This window comes from Triticum urartu, chromosome 4 (assembly GCF_003073215.2).
Source record: "Triticum urartu cultivar G1812 chromosome 4, Tu2.1, whole genome shotgun sequence".
Lineage (NCBI taxonomy): Eukaryota > Viridiplantae > Streptophyta > Magnoliopsida > Poales > Poaceae > Triticum > Triticum urartu.
The window spans coordinates 84,452,422-84,464,487 of record NC_053025.1 but is presented as its reverse complement, the minus strand read 5'-3'; positions in this window follow the sequence as shown (position 1 = coordinate 84,464,487).

Below are 12,066 nucleotides of genomic sequence, written 5' to 3'. Positions count from 1 at the left end.
CACTAAAATAGAAATGTAGAGTCTTGAGCTTTTGCCAATATTTGTCCTTAGCATTTTGTGGGGTCCACATCTCTAGTTCATGCCATGCCAATCACTAAAATTTCTAAAATATTCAACTTGAATGGATATTAGTTCAATGAGCTATATGTTGTTATGAATTACCAAAACCACATCTAATATAAAAAAGCTAACTACGAGGCAGCGTGCTGCCCTAGGCGTCCTCGCCGTCGTCGTCGGGGCCGGTGAGGTCGATGAGCGTCGGCGCAGGGCTGGCCCAGGGGAACGTCGTGTTCTAGACGACGTTGATGTCGGGCACGGGCTGTGCCGCCGCTTCCTCGGCCTCGCGACGCTCCTCCTCAGCGTCGCACTCGAGCATCTCGAGCGATATTCGCCATGGCGGCTCTCCTCGGCTAGCCATCGCTAGCGCCATTGTTCGAGGTAGACCGCCTCCTGTGCCAGCGTCGCCCCCATCCAGACCGGCTGAGTGCTGACCCACTCGCACACTCGCCCAGTCCATGAGTAGCGCTTGATGGGGGTCGGCTCCGGCTCGGCCTTGATGGGGAAATGCGGGGCCACCGGCGGCACGATGCAGTCGCCCACCGTGGAGAGGGCCATGGCCTCTGCCTTCCGCCATGGCCGCCTGGTACGCCGCCTCCTCTTTCTCCCGGCGACGCTCCTCCTCCTCGCTCTCCCAGAGGACGGCCGCCATGGTCGACGGGTAGGCGGCCTCCGCCTCCTGGTCCTCGTCGCGGGCGACGAGGGGGGAGGGGCGACGCCGACTTGCGGCCGACTTCGCGGACACCATGCCGCTTGGCCTCCTCATTCTTCAAGGCGAACCAACGAGCCCAATTGGGCGAGTTGATGGCGTACGCAGCGTCGCTGCACTGCTTCGGCGTCAGCTGCGCCTGCCGGCGCCGCACCTCCTCCGCGTGCGCCCTAGCCGACAGCAGCGCCGTCGGCACTGGGGTCCTCTCCGGATCCAGATGCCAGTCGTGCGACGGGGTGACGTCGGGGTACAGGAGAGGCATGCAGTGCTGCCAGTGCCACTCCGCCTGGTGCACTGGCACGTTGACGCGCTGCCTTGGCCGGCGAGCTGGCGCCGGTGGAGGCGGGGGGGCTCAGGGGGAAAAGGGATGGCGGTGGCCTTGCCCTTGGCTTTGCTGCTACCGACGCCGGAGAAGAGCCCCATCTGGCTTGACTAGGGTGGCTACGGTTGCCGCCGACGGGGGAGCAATATGGGGACGGGGAGCTTTCTAGAAGCGGATGGGGACAGCTCCCCCCCCCCCCCCCCGGCTGGCTTAAAAAAGGACGACCGTCGTCGCTGACGCGTGGGCCTGAGATGGCCGGTCGTCATAAATTAAGCTGACCAAACTGGCCGCTAGGTGGTTGGACGACCGCTAGGTGGGGACGCGGCGGACACCGAGAAGACGTGTGTGGCGTCCGCTTCACTTCCGCGCCGACGCATTTTAGACGCAAATTTAGGCCGCAAATGCATCGGCGCGAACGCGAAGCGGACACAATTTGAATTTGGGTCAACGCGTTGGGCCTTCATTTTTTGTCTGCGCCAATCCAAACGAACACACGCTCATGAAATGGGTCGCCGTTAGAGTTGGAGTTGCTCTTAATGCTTGATGGATGATCATCTATTTGATGCTCCGCGTTGGAGTGCCACCCAAAGTTTTGAAAGCATTGAAAAACTAGCTGGGCACCCTTTTGAGCATACGTACGTACTGGATGAAAAGGCAGAGAGAATCTCAACCCTGAATACTCTCTTCTACCACTCCACTCCACCGCGGGTAGTGTCTCAAAGTCTGAAGCACACATGGATGCATGCATGCTTTTGTTGACCCTGACGAGTCGAGTCGACTAGTCAAACCTTATCATGCAGCCATGCATGCGCGCGCCTCCGACCACTCTTTTCTAGATCCTATAGCGCTAGCTACCTGTAGCTAGCTTGCAAGGATCTTCTACCAAAAGGAGTCAGTGTGGCCCAGGCAACCTTCGGTTCCAAACCTGGACATGGTTGAGTAAATTGTTACTGGATAAGACAGTTAAAATTTTAACGAATTTTTAAACCATGCCCTGAAACGAGTGACGAGACGACAGGCTTGTCACCTTGAGTCCTTGACCACTTTACTTGCCGGCCAAAACTCGCCGTTTCCCCGGACTGCCAACCTAACTAATTCCTCATGTCAACCGAGTTTCAGGCCGCAAACCTGAACGCTAGGGATCCGGCTTGCCAGCTCTTTTTCCATACTCACGCCGGGAGAGCGGGCAAGTCTTTCCCAGATGCATTTTTCAAAATTTACGGAAGAGAATGATCTACATCCAAGGTGACAGTCACGTCGGCGTCTTTCCTACTGATTGGCACAATCAAAGACGCTGGTACGGACGTGCACCACAGCTGTTGGCCCTGCAGCTTTGCTGACAAAGGCATCTTTCCCTCAAGTGGCACATGACCTCCTTTCCTCAACAAACCCCCCCCCCCCCCCCCCCCCCCGCCCCCCGCGCGCGCGGGTGTACAGATTTCACCAATCAGACAAGTAAATACGAACCACCTGACGCTGCACGCAGCCACGTACCATACTGTGCAAGTGTACATGCACGCATACAGTATGCCGCCATGCCATGCTCCATCTGTACAGCGGCGTGCTGCACGAGCTGGCAGGGATTTTTTTTTTCTGGAGGTAAAAAGCCTTTCACCAAACTGCTCGTCGCCATGCATGCATGTCGAGAGAGTTAATGCAACATGTGGTGGCTAGGCTCTAGCTCTTCAAGTGTTCACGTGCGGGTCAGTCGGCCGGTCTCATGCATGCAGTGCATGGCCCCTTGCAGCAATATAGCTGGGGAATGAATGCGCATGTAGTGGCTGGCTATTACATGTGTGGATGCAGTGGTGGTAGATTTCTAGTCTCAGGGGGTTGCCTGTATCGTGTGTCTACGCCTGCATGCGCTAGCTAACAACACATGGTGTGTTTCGGTGCTGAATCTGCCTAGGGCAGATGCATCGTGTAACATTTTGCCAATCTTGAGTAACTTGCTGCTAGGGCTATGGAAATGTTGTCATGTGCTGGTAGTTAATTTGATAGAGCATTTTAATTTTTTATGCGAATTAATATTTCAAGCAAAAAACATGGAGTTTGTTAGTATGAGTTTGCCGCTTGGGCTAGAAATGATTGCTTGTCGCGAGGTTTTATTTAGCCATGGATGATGTGTTGGGTTCTGATAGTAGGTTGTAGTGTTACTTTGTTCTCATGGTAGTATGTGTCCCATTCATATAATGAAGATCAAGGTACATGTCATGTAGACACTAATCTGGCAAAACTGAAAGGGCATTTGAACACTAGCCCTAGCACGACTTTTATCTCACACTGGCGTTTTCTTACCTGGAGGCTGGAGTATTTAAACGGTTTTGATATTTCTCAGACGTCTGTTCTCTCATTTGACACTAATTAAGAACCATTTCTCCAGTCTACACACTTAGATCTCTGGAAGAGATAGAAAAAGATCTTGATCGAATGGACACGGACAGTGGTTCAGAAATAACTCTCCAAGTCGTGGACGTGGACCAAGAAATAGTCGGGGATTTGGACATGCGTGGGATACCCATTGAGCATCCAGATCCTAATCACAAAACTTTGGTTCATAATTTGACTTGCTGCGGACCCCATGCCTGATTTACCCGAAAAAACAAAAGAGCCAGCAGTGTTGATCATTTCCTTCATCATCATCACCATTCACCACCGCATCGGTGATTACATTCTCCTTTACATGCGTGTAGTGTAGTGGCACGAGCACAAGCTGCTGCGCAATTCAGTGTCTACACATGGCGTATCTTTTATCTTGTCTTTTGCCATCTTTTACTTTTTCCCCTTTCCGTTTTTACAACGTATTATTCAGCCGGCAGGGCCTCCTTTTTGTTCCTTTCAATTCGTATCTGCTTTAAGTTTTCTTTTCTCTCTCTCGGTATACTTTGCGCAGTCTCCAAAGGTTTTGAAAGAGGTGCCAATCTGCATGATTAGCTCGACTGAATTACTACTGTATGAAATGTTTTAAAATGCTCTTGGATTGGGGAATAAAGATGCACATTGGATCGAGCAAAAGGCGTTAAATCAGCACAACACCTACTAGATCATACAGCACTACTCTTTATAGGGCTCATCTTAAAATGTTTTTTTTTTCATTTTATAAGTCTCAATTCTATTACTAGTTACTATCACATGTTCAGATTTTAAGGTGTATTAAATCACTGCATGCAAGGATGAAGAAAAAATTCACCAATACATGTAGAAGTTCTTGGTCATTAAGTGGTTATGCATGCATGTGATGTAATTAATGCATCGATATACATAATTTTTTGAGAAAAAAGAGAGTACTAATTAAGTATTTTTGCAAACTACAAAATTAATTTCATCATTCATCATCTAACCTTGGTTGAAGAGATTTTTAAATTAAGCCCTATAAACCAAAAAGAAGGGAATATATACCGTTGATGACAGGCATATTGCGTATGGCTTTCACTTCGTAAGTTAATTCTTAAAGTAGGGAACTAACTCTGTCTCTTACCCTTAATTTACATGTTCAAGAAATGAACACATGAATGAAGATGTGTTCCCGCAAGTTTTTTTTTTTTGGAAGATATGTGGTTTATGTTTTCCAAATAATATTAGCAAGACCGCAAGAGTAAATTGAAGCAGAAAAATGATGGCAAATAACTGATAGGAGGCGTGAATATTCTCCATTAATAATATAAAAATTTGATGGTTAAATAGCGGTAGATTTCTCACTAATTCTAAACTAAGGCGATACACATGATAAATAGAGTTTTCCCCTCTCTTTTTTGGGTAAGGTGGCGACAAGCGCCACTTTCGATAGAAAGAGAAAATGAGTTATATTTAGTGTAGATATGATATACACTGACAAGGCCGGCCAGCTAGCCGTACGAAGAATAATGAAAGAAGAAAAAAAATGGCTAATATACATTATTTTTTGAAAAAACTTCCTATCTAATCATCAGCTGTCAAGGTAGTACAAAAAACACTCGAGTAAAATTTACATCCAAGTCCGTAGACTACCTAGCGACGACTACAAGTACTAGAGCGAATTGAAAGCGCGCCATTGTCATCTCACCTCCCTCATCAGAGTCGAGCAAACATTGTTGTAGTATACAACTGAAAAGTCGACGTGCTAAGGCTCCATAGGACCAATACATCAGAAAAACAACCGCCGTCAATAAAGAGAAGAGTGCATAAGAAGGATCCAACCTACAATGAAGATCAGATACAGGCGCATCCACCAAAGACAAACGCCCACTGGATTCCACAAGATCCGTCATAGACACACTTCTACACGCCCTGCGACGATGCTAGAAACATGAAAAAACTCTGAAAAATACCTAAAAACGAGTCCTCCCGTTGAAAAGGGCCGGGATTCACCGCGCTTGGATGGTCTAAATAGATGAGAGTTCGCACAAGGCAGGAGCGAAGGGGTACGTCCTTGCCAGTCTCTAAGGGCATCTCCAGCCGCGCCCCCAGGAAGGCCTCTCCAGGCGTTTTTTTGCGCCGGCGCTGAAAAATCGGCCCAGTCGCGCCCCCAGGAGCCCGATTTTCACCGGCTTGGGCCGAAAATAGCGCCGGCGGACCCAGGCCGAACCCGGCGCGCTGGGGGGCGCCCGGGGGCGCCGGGGCGAACTGTTTTGGCGCGAAACAGCCGCGGGCCCGCCGCGTCAGCAACTCTACCCTCTTCTCGCCCCTTCATCGTCCTCATCGCCTCGTTTCCCGCGGCGAATCAATGCCAAAGCTGTGTCGCTGCCGCGCCGGTCAGCCTGCGCCATTGATGCCTCACGGGCGGCGCAGTGAAAACCGGATGACGCGCGTCCCTCGCCCTCCCTCGCCCGCCACGCGTACTCACGGCGGCTCGCGCACGGGCGGTGCCTCGGCCTATATAAGACGCGCCCCAGCGCACTCGGCGACTCGTACTCTCTCGCCGTCGTCGTTCCTCCCTCTCCTCTATCTCGCCGTCGTCGTTCCTTCCTCTCCTCTATCTCGCCGTCGTCGTTCCTCCCTCTCCTCTCTCTCGCCGTCTCCAGCACCCATGGCCGAGCGCTTCCCAGGCGACGGCGCGGCGGCGAACGGCTTCGGCCGCCGCCATCTTCACGAGAGCGAGGCTCGCCTCCTTTTCGAGGCCGAGTACCCGGTCCCGCCGGACATGCGGGTGTCCGGGGCGTGGAGGATCAGCGCCGGCGGCGTGCCGGTGCCCTCGATACCCGTCGGCACGGCGCGGCGTGCGGAGATCGCACGCATCCGCTCGTCCCTGCCGCGTGCGGCGAGGGAGGGGCCACGGTACGTCCCCGACAGCCCGTTCTGGGAGCCCTACTTCCGCCGCCGTCACGCCGAGCAGCTCGAGGCCACCAACGGCGTCGAGCCCTCCAGCAGGCTCAACGTCGTCGGCCGGCGTCGGTGGTGGGGCGTGCCCGGGCGCACGTTGGAGGCCGTCCTCGAGTACATCGAGGGCGGCAACACGCCGCGCCTCGAGTACCCCGCTCCCCCGTCCTTCACACGCCGTCGGGGAAGCTCCTGGACCCCGAGGCGCATGGAGACCGGGGGGTCCTCCTCGTCCGGCGGCTCCCCCTGCCTCCACCTCCGCCCCGTCAAGCCGGAGCCCCAGGGCGCACCTGTCAGCGCGCGCACCCGCAGCTCCGGCGTCCGCATCGGCGACAACGCCTCCCCCACCGGCCGCTTCGTCCTCGTCGAGCCCAAGCCGGAGCCTAAGCCGGAGCCCGGCCTCCCCATGGAGTACGAGGAGATAGCCCGGCGTGGCTTCTCCGATGAGAACGCCCTGCGGTGGGCGCGGGACGACTACCTCCACGACGAGATGGTCCGGCAGCGCCGGGCCCTGGAGGAGATCGCCGCCCGCAAGCGTGGGCGCGAGGACGAGCACGGCGTCGTGGTCCTCGACAGCGACGACGACGACGACGCCCCCGGACCGTCCAACCCGCCGCGCCAACCGGGGGAGGGATGCAGCAGGGACGGCGGAGGCGTCGGCGGGGGCGACAACGACGACGACGACGGCGGTGACTACACGCGGTTCTACCGCCTCCGCGGCATGTAAAACCGCGTGGGCGGGCGGCGAGGGAGACGGCGGGGGTAGCCCGCGGTAGTTTTTCCCTTTTTTGTAAAGTATGTTTAAATTTGAACGAACTCGCCGATGTTTGCGTTAAATTTGAGTCGTGTTTGCGCTGTATTTGACTTTTTTAAAAACCCGTGAGGGGCCGCGACTGGGGGACATTATTTGTTCAAAATATACCAGTGCGCGGTTTAGCTTCACTCAAAATATACCAGTGCGCGGTTTAGCGCCGGTGCGCCCCCAGGGGGCGATTTTTTGCCCCTCCTGAGGGGCCAACGGCTGGAGATGCCCTAACATACATTGTTCATTGACCGCCATCCAGCGGCACCCCCTTACGTTTCTAAAACATAATAAAAGCCGAATATTGCAACCTCTATAATTTTATGAAAATACTAACTCAACGCCGGTGTGTTTGCTACTGACACTCAAGCCAACGTGTATGGTCCATTGAGTCAGCAGCTGGGAGATCGATCCAGGAAACGTGCGTGTGGCCGGTCAGTAACGACCGAGTAAAAATGTTGGCACGTGCGGCGGGACATGCATACACAGATTACAGAGTCACGGACCTACGCGGACCTACGCACACTGACGCCCGTAACATGCAAGCAAAGGAAATCCAAGGGCGGGAAAGTTTCATTTTTCTTTTTTCTTTTTGAGGGCGGGAAAGTTTGCTGAATGCTCGAAGGAACTTGACAACTTGTGGACTGTAACAGCTAGCTACTGTGGACGTGCTAATTTCTCTGTCAAATACAATTTTATCTAAGCTCGAACTTATGTGCAACTAACACTAGTTTAGAATTTATTTATTTTGAGAAAACTAGTTTAGGAATGTACAACCGTTCAACTGCATATGTCTTCTTTGACAAAAGAACTGTATCATCCATTTATTGAGGAGTTTGACATAGGAGAAATGAAAGAAGGGTATAAGCACTACTCTCCCTGCGTGATATCTCTCGGTTGCGTATTTCCGAACATGTCATGTAGTTACTAGATAAAATGTGTGACTTTTACATATATACTTTTCATCGGGATATCAAATTCATTTCACTACCCACACCTGACACTAGTAAATTTACCACGAAGTATATTTTGTACATTATTTGTTTTTATACTAGGAGTATAAATTTCTAGGTCCGTGCCCCCAAGGCCGGAGCCCATGTTGTTCATGAAAATATATACTCCCTCCCTTCCTAAATATTTGTTTTTTTAGAGATTTCAAATGGACTACCACATACGAACGTATATAGACATATTTTGGAGTGTAGATTCACTCATTTTGCTTCGTATGTAGTCATTTGTTAAGATCTCTAGAAAGACAAATATTTAGGAACGAAGGGAGTACTACATAGGATTTGAGGCTATTCAGCCGGCGACATAGGGCGCATCCCCTAGAATGCCCGATCCAATTTTTGGGCAGCCCTTGAACCAATTTCTTCGTTTTTTCTTGCATTTTTTTTCTTTTATCATTTTTTGTTTCTTTTCTCTTTTTATTTCTTTATTTTTCATTTTTACGAATATCTTCCAAATTTGTCAGCATTTTTTGAAATCATGAATATTTTTTAAAATTTGTGAACATTTTTCAAATTATGAATATATTTCGAATTCGTATATTTTTTTACAACTTGCGAAAAAAAGTAAATTGTGAACATTTTTCGAATATAGTGGACCTTTCGCATAGCAGCGACCTACTGGGCCGGCCCAGTAGCCTGTATGGATACTGTAGTGCAAAAATACTAGTGAATTTGTCACAAAGTATATTTTGTACATTATTTGTTTTTAAACTTGAAGTATAAATTATTAGGTCCACGCGCCCAAGGCCGGATGCCCATGTTGTTGTTCCTGAAAAATACTGGACAACGTAGGATTTGAGGCTATCCTAATGGAGGTCCTATTTGACGCGCTCTGCCTCAAATAGTCGACCTTTCGCATAGCAGCGACCGACTGGGCCGCCCAGCAGCACATACGGATAAATATAGTGCAAAAATACACAAAAACACAAGATCATGTTGCGTCCTGCTAGCCACGGGAACATTGAGGGTTACTGTTTACAAAGCAGTGAGATGCTTTAAGAACCAATGGCAGCTGCAGATCCGATTTATTTTTCATCAGTTTCAAACGGAAATATGTTTTTAAAAAATAAATGTTTTTTGGAGCTTGAATTCTTATCAATTATCTAAATGATTTCTTAAAAACTCAAACATTTTTTATAAATATAAACATTTTTAAAAATCTATGATTTTTTAAATAGAAGTATTTTTGAAATTCTAACAAAATTTGAAAACATGAACATTTTCTGAATCTATGAACAATTTTTAAAAATAGGATTTTTTAGTAAAATTTTAAAACATGATCAATTTTTGAAATATTTTAAAATAGGATATTTGGAAGCACCTGAACAATTTTTCAAAAACGTGAACATTGTTTTTAATTTGTGAACAATATCTCAAAACGATAAAAAGAAACTAAAATTGTGAACATTTTTATGAAATTATGATCATTTAAAAAAACTGTGAAAAGTTTGAACACGAAACCATTTTTTAAACAAAAAATTGAAAATTTGAACATTTTTTGAAAATGGTGAACAAAACTTGAGATTCTGAATGCTTTCTAAAAGCATGAATAAAAAATTGAAATTAGAACATTTTTTGGTTATTTCGAATTTTGTTTGAAGATTTGAACAATTTTTGGGAACAAGTGAACATTTTTGAGAAAACATGATTTATTTATTTTGAAATTTCGAAAAATGTGGAAAAATGAACAATTTTTTAAAATTCGGAACAAATTTTGAAGATTTGAACATTTTTTTTGAGAAATGATAATTTTTGGAAAAGAAAAAGAAACATAAAAGCAAACAAGAGAGTGGAAGAAACAGGTAATTAAAAAAATTAAAATGAAAACAAAAAATAAAGAAAAAGAAATAGGAAAAACCAGTAAAAGAAAAAAAATCACTTCATGAATCTTCTAGAAGGTTCCCAAAACAGAAAAAAAAACAGACAGGTACCGGAAGGTTCATAAAACGAGAATGAATGAATAGGTTAAAATGGGTTGTCTCAAGTGCGCTCTGATTGTTGATGCATGTCCTATCTGTTGGATCACCAAGGTCTAATCTTTCAAGAGATGAATATTGACCGAGTTTCTAAAACTATGCGTGTTTTCCCCACTAGCCAGGCGTGTTCTCGTGTGGACGGGGTGCCTTCTTATTTATTGAACACACAATCCACCGCATATCATTTTGTACACAAAACAAAACATGAAAATGATACTAGATACATCCAGCTATAAAACAAAGCAACCAAAATCATAAAACGGTGAAACCGGAAAACGAGCCAACGAAAACCCTAATAACTCTAATAAGCTAGAACTAAGGGCTTTTTCGAGCAAAACTAACAAAAAATCGTTCTCAATCAACTCGAAATTAACTTAGTTTCCGTCGCTTCTAACATTTGTTCCCATAGATCCAAACATATACTACTAACCTAGTACGAAAAGATATAGTATTGGGGTTGCTAGATCTGCACAAAAGTCCTCAAAGAAATGATCACTAGATTGCAGAGAGTCAAAATGACAAATACTCATCCATTAAGATGTACCGCCAAATTTCTACTAGACCCAGGCACAAGTTCTTTTTCTGGCTTCTCCTACATGATAGAGCCAATACAAGAAACCTCTTAAGGAAGAAAAGTTTTTCCATGGATTGTTATAACTATGTCTTTTGCAATGAGAATGCATAGGAGGTGTTAAGACACCATTTTCAGGCCTGGTGTTTTGCACAAGACTGTTGGAGCAGTATCATCCCAAACATGAGGCTGGGACTTTCAATTTTTGATGGCATCCTTCTTGCTCAAAGCCTACTTCCTCCTAATAAGATTGCAATGGATATAATTATCCAAGGAAGATGGAATATTTGGTTGCAAAGGAATGAGAAATTATTCAGGCGAGAAGTACCAAGTGTTAGTTGCTGGAAATTCAGGCTCAAAGCTGATCTATTGCTGCTGGAGCACATGAAAGTCCAAGTACTTAAACTTCTTAAGGCGGTGAATAAACTTTCATGTAGTATGAGTGTTGTGACAGGAGCACTACATTGGTAATCTGATGATACCACGAGCAGGGATTGGTTAAGTTGGCTTCAGGATTTAATTTTCTTTCATATTACGTTTTCCCTGATTAATGAAAAATACGGTAGAAAAGATATAGTATTGCCATAGTCAATTAGAAAAGATATTGTTCTACGGTTTGTGCTTCAAAAACAAAAGATATAGTATTGCCATAGTTGATTAGAATTTAACAAATTGTCCAGCGGTTTTCAGAATTTGTTTACATCTAAAATAAATGTTTAGTTTGTTGTCACAATTTGTTTATCTAGTGTAAAAAAACATAGTTATTTATTGTTGGAGTTTTTAAAGATATAGAACTTAGAGCAACTCTACAGAGTAGTCATGTACTCATATTGACAACATCCTTAATCATATTTAGCGCCCTTCATATGAATTATGGAGGTTGCCGAGGTGATGCGCAAACACAGTCGCCATATGGTTGCTTTCATATTTGTGGGACCCATGTGTCAATGAGACTTCCTTTTTTCTTAATTAAAATAAAGATTTCATGTGAGGTGGGGTCCGCGTGAACTCTCCTTTCCGTCACACAGATCACATGCAAGATGCAACTGTCATATGAAGCGTGCTTCAAAAAGCTGCCCCCAAGATTCCATATATGAAGGCTAAGGCGCTCCATGAATTATGAAGCTCGCAGGGCATATAACGACTATATCAGTGTCATTTTAGCATAAAATAACCGTAATGCAATTATTATAATGATTGGGCCAATATAATGACTCTGCTAGAGATGCTTTTACAAAGAACTCAATATTGAATTGGCCGAGAACACCCACTTGACGCTGACGAAAAAACATATTGCTCACAGAGAGGACACGACAAAATTGAC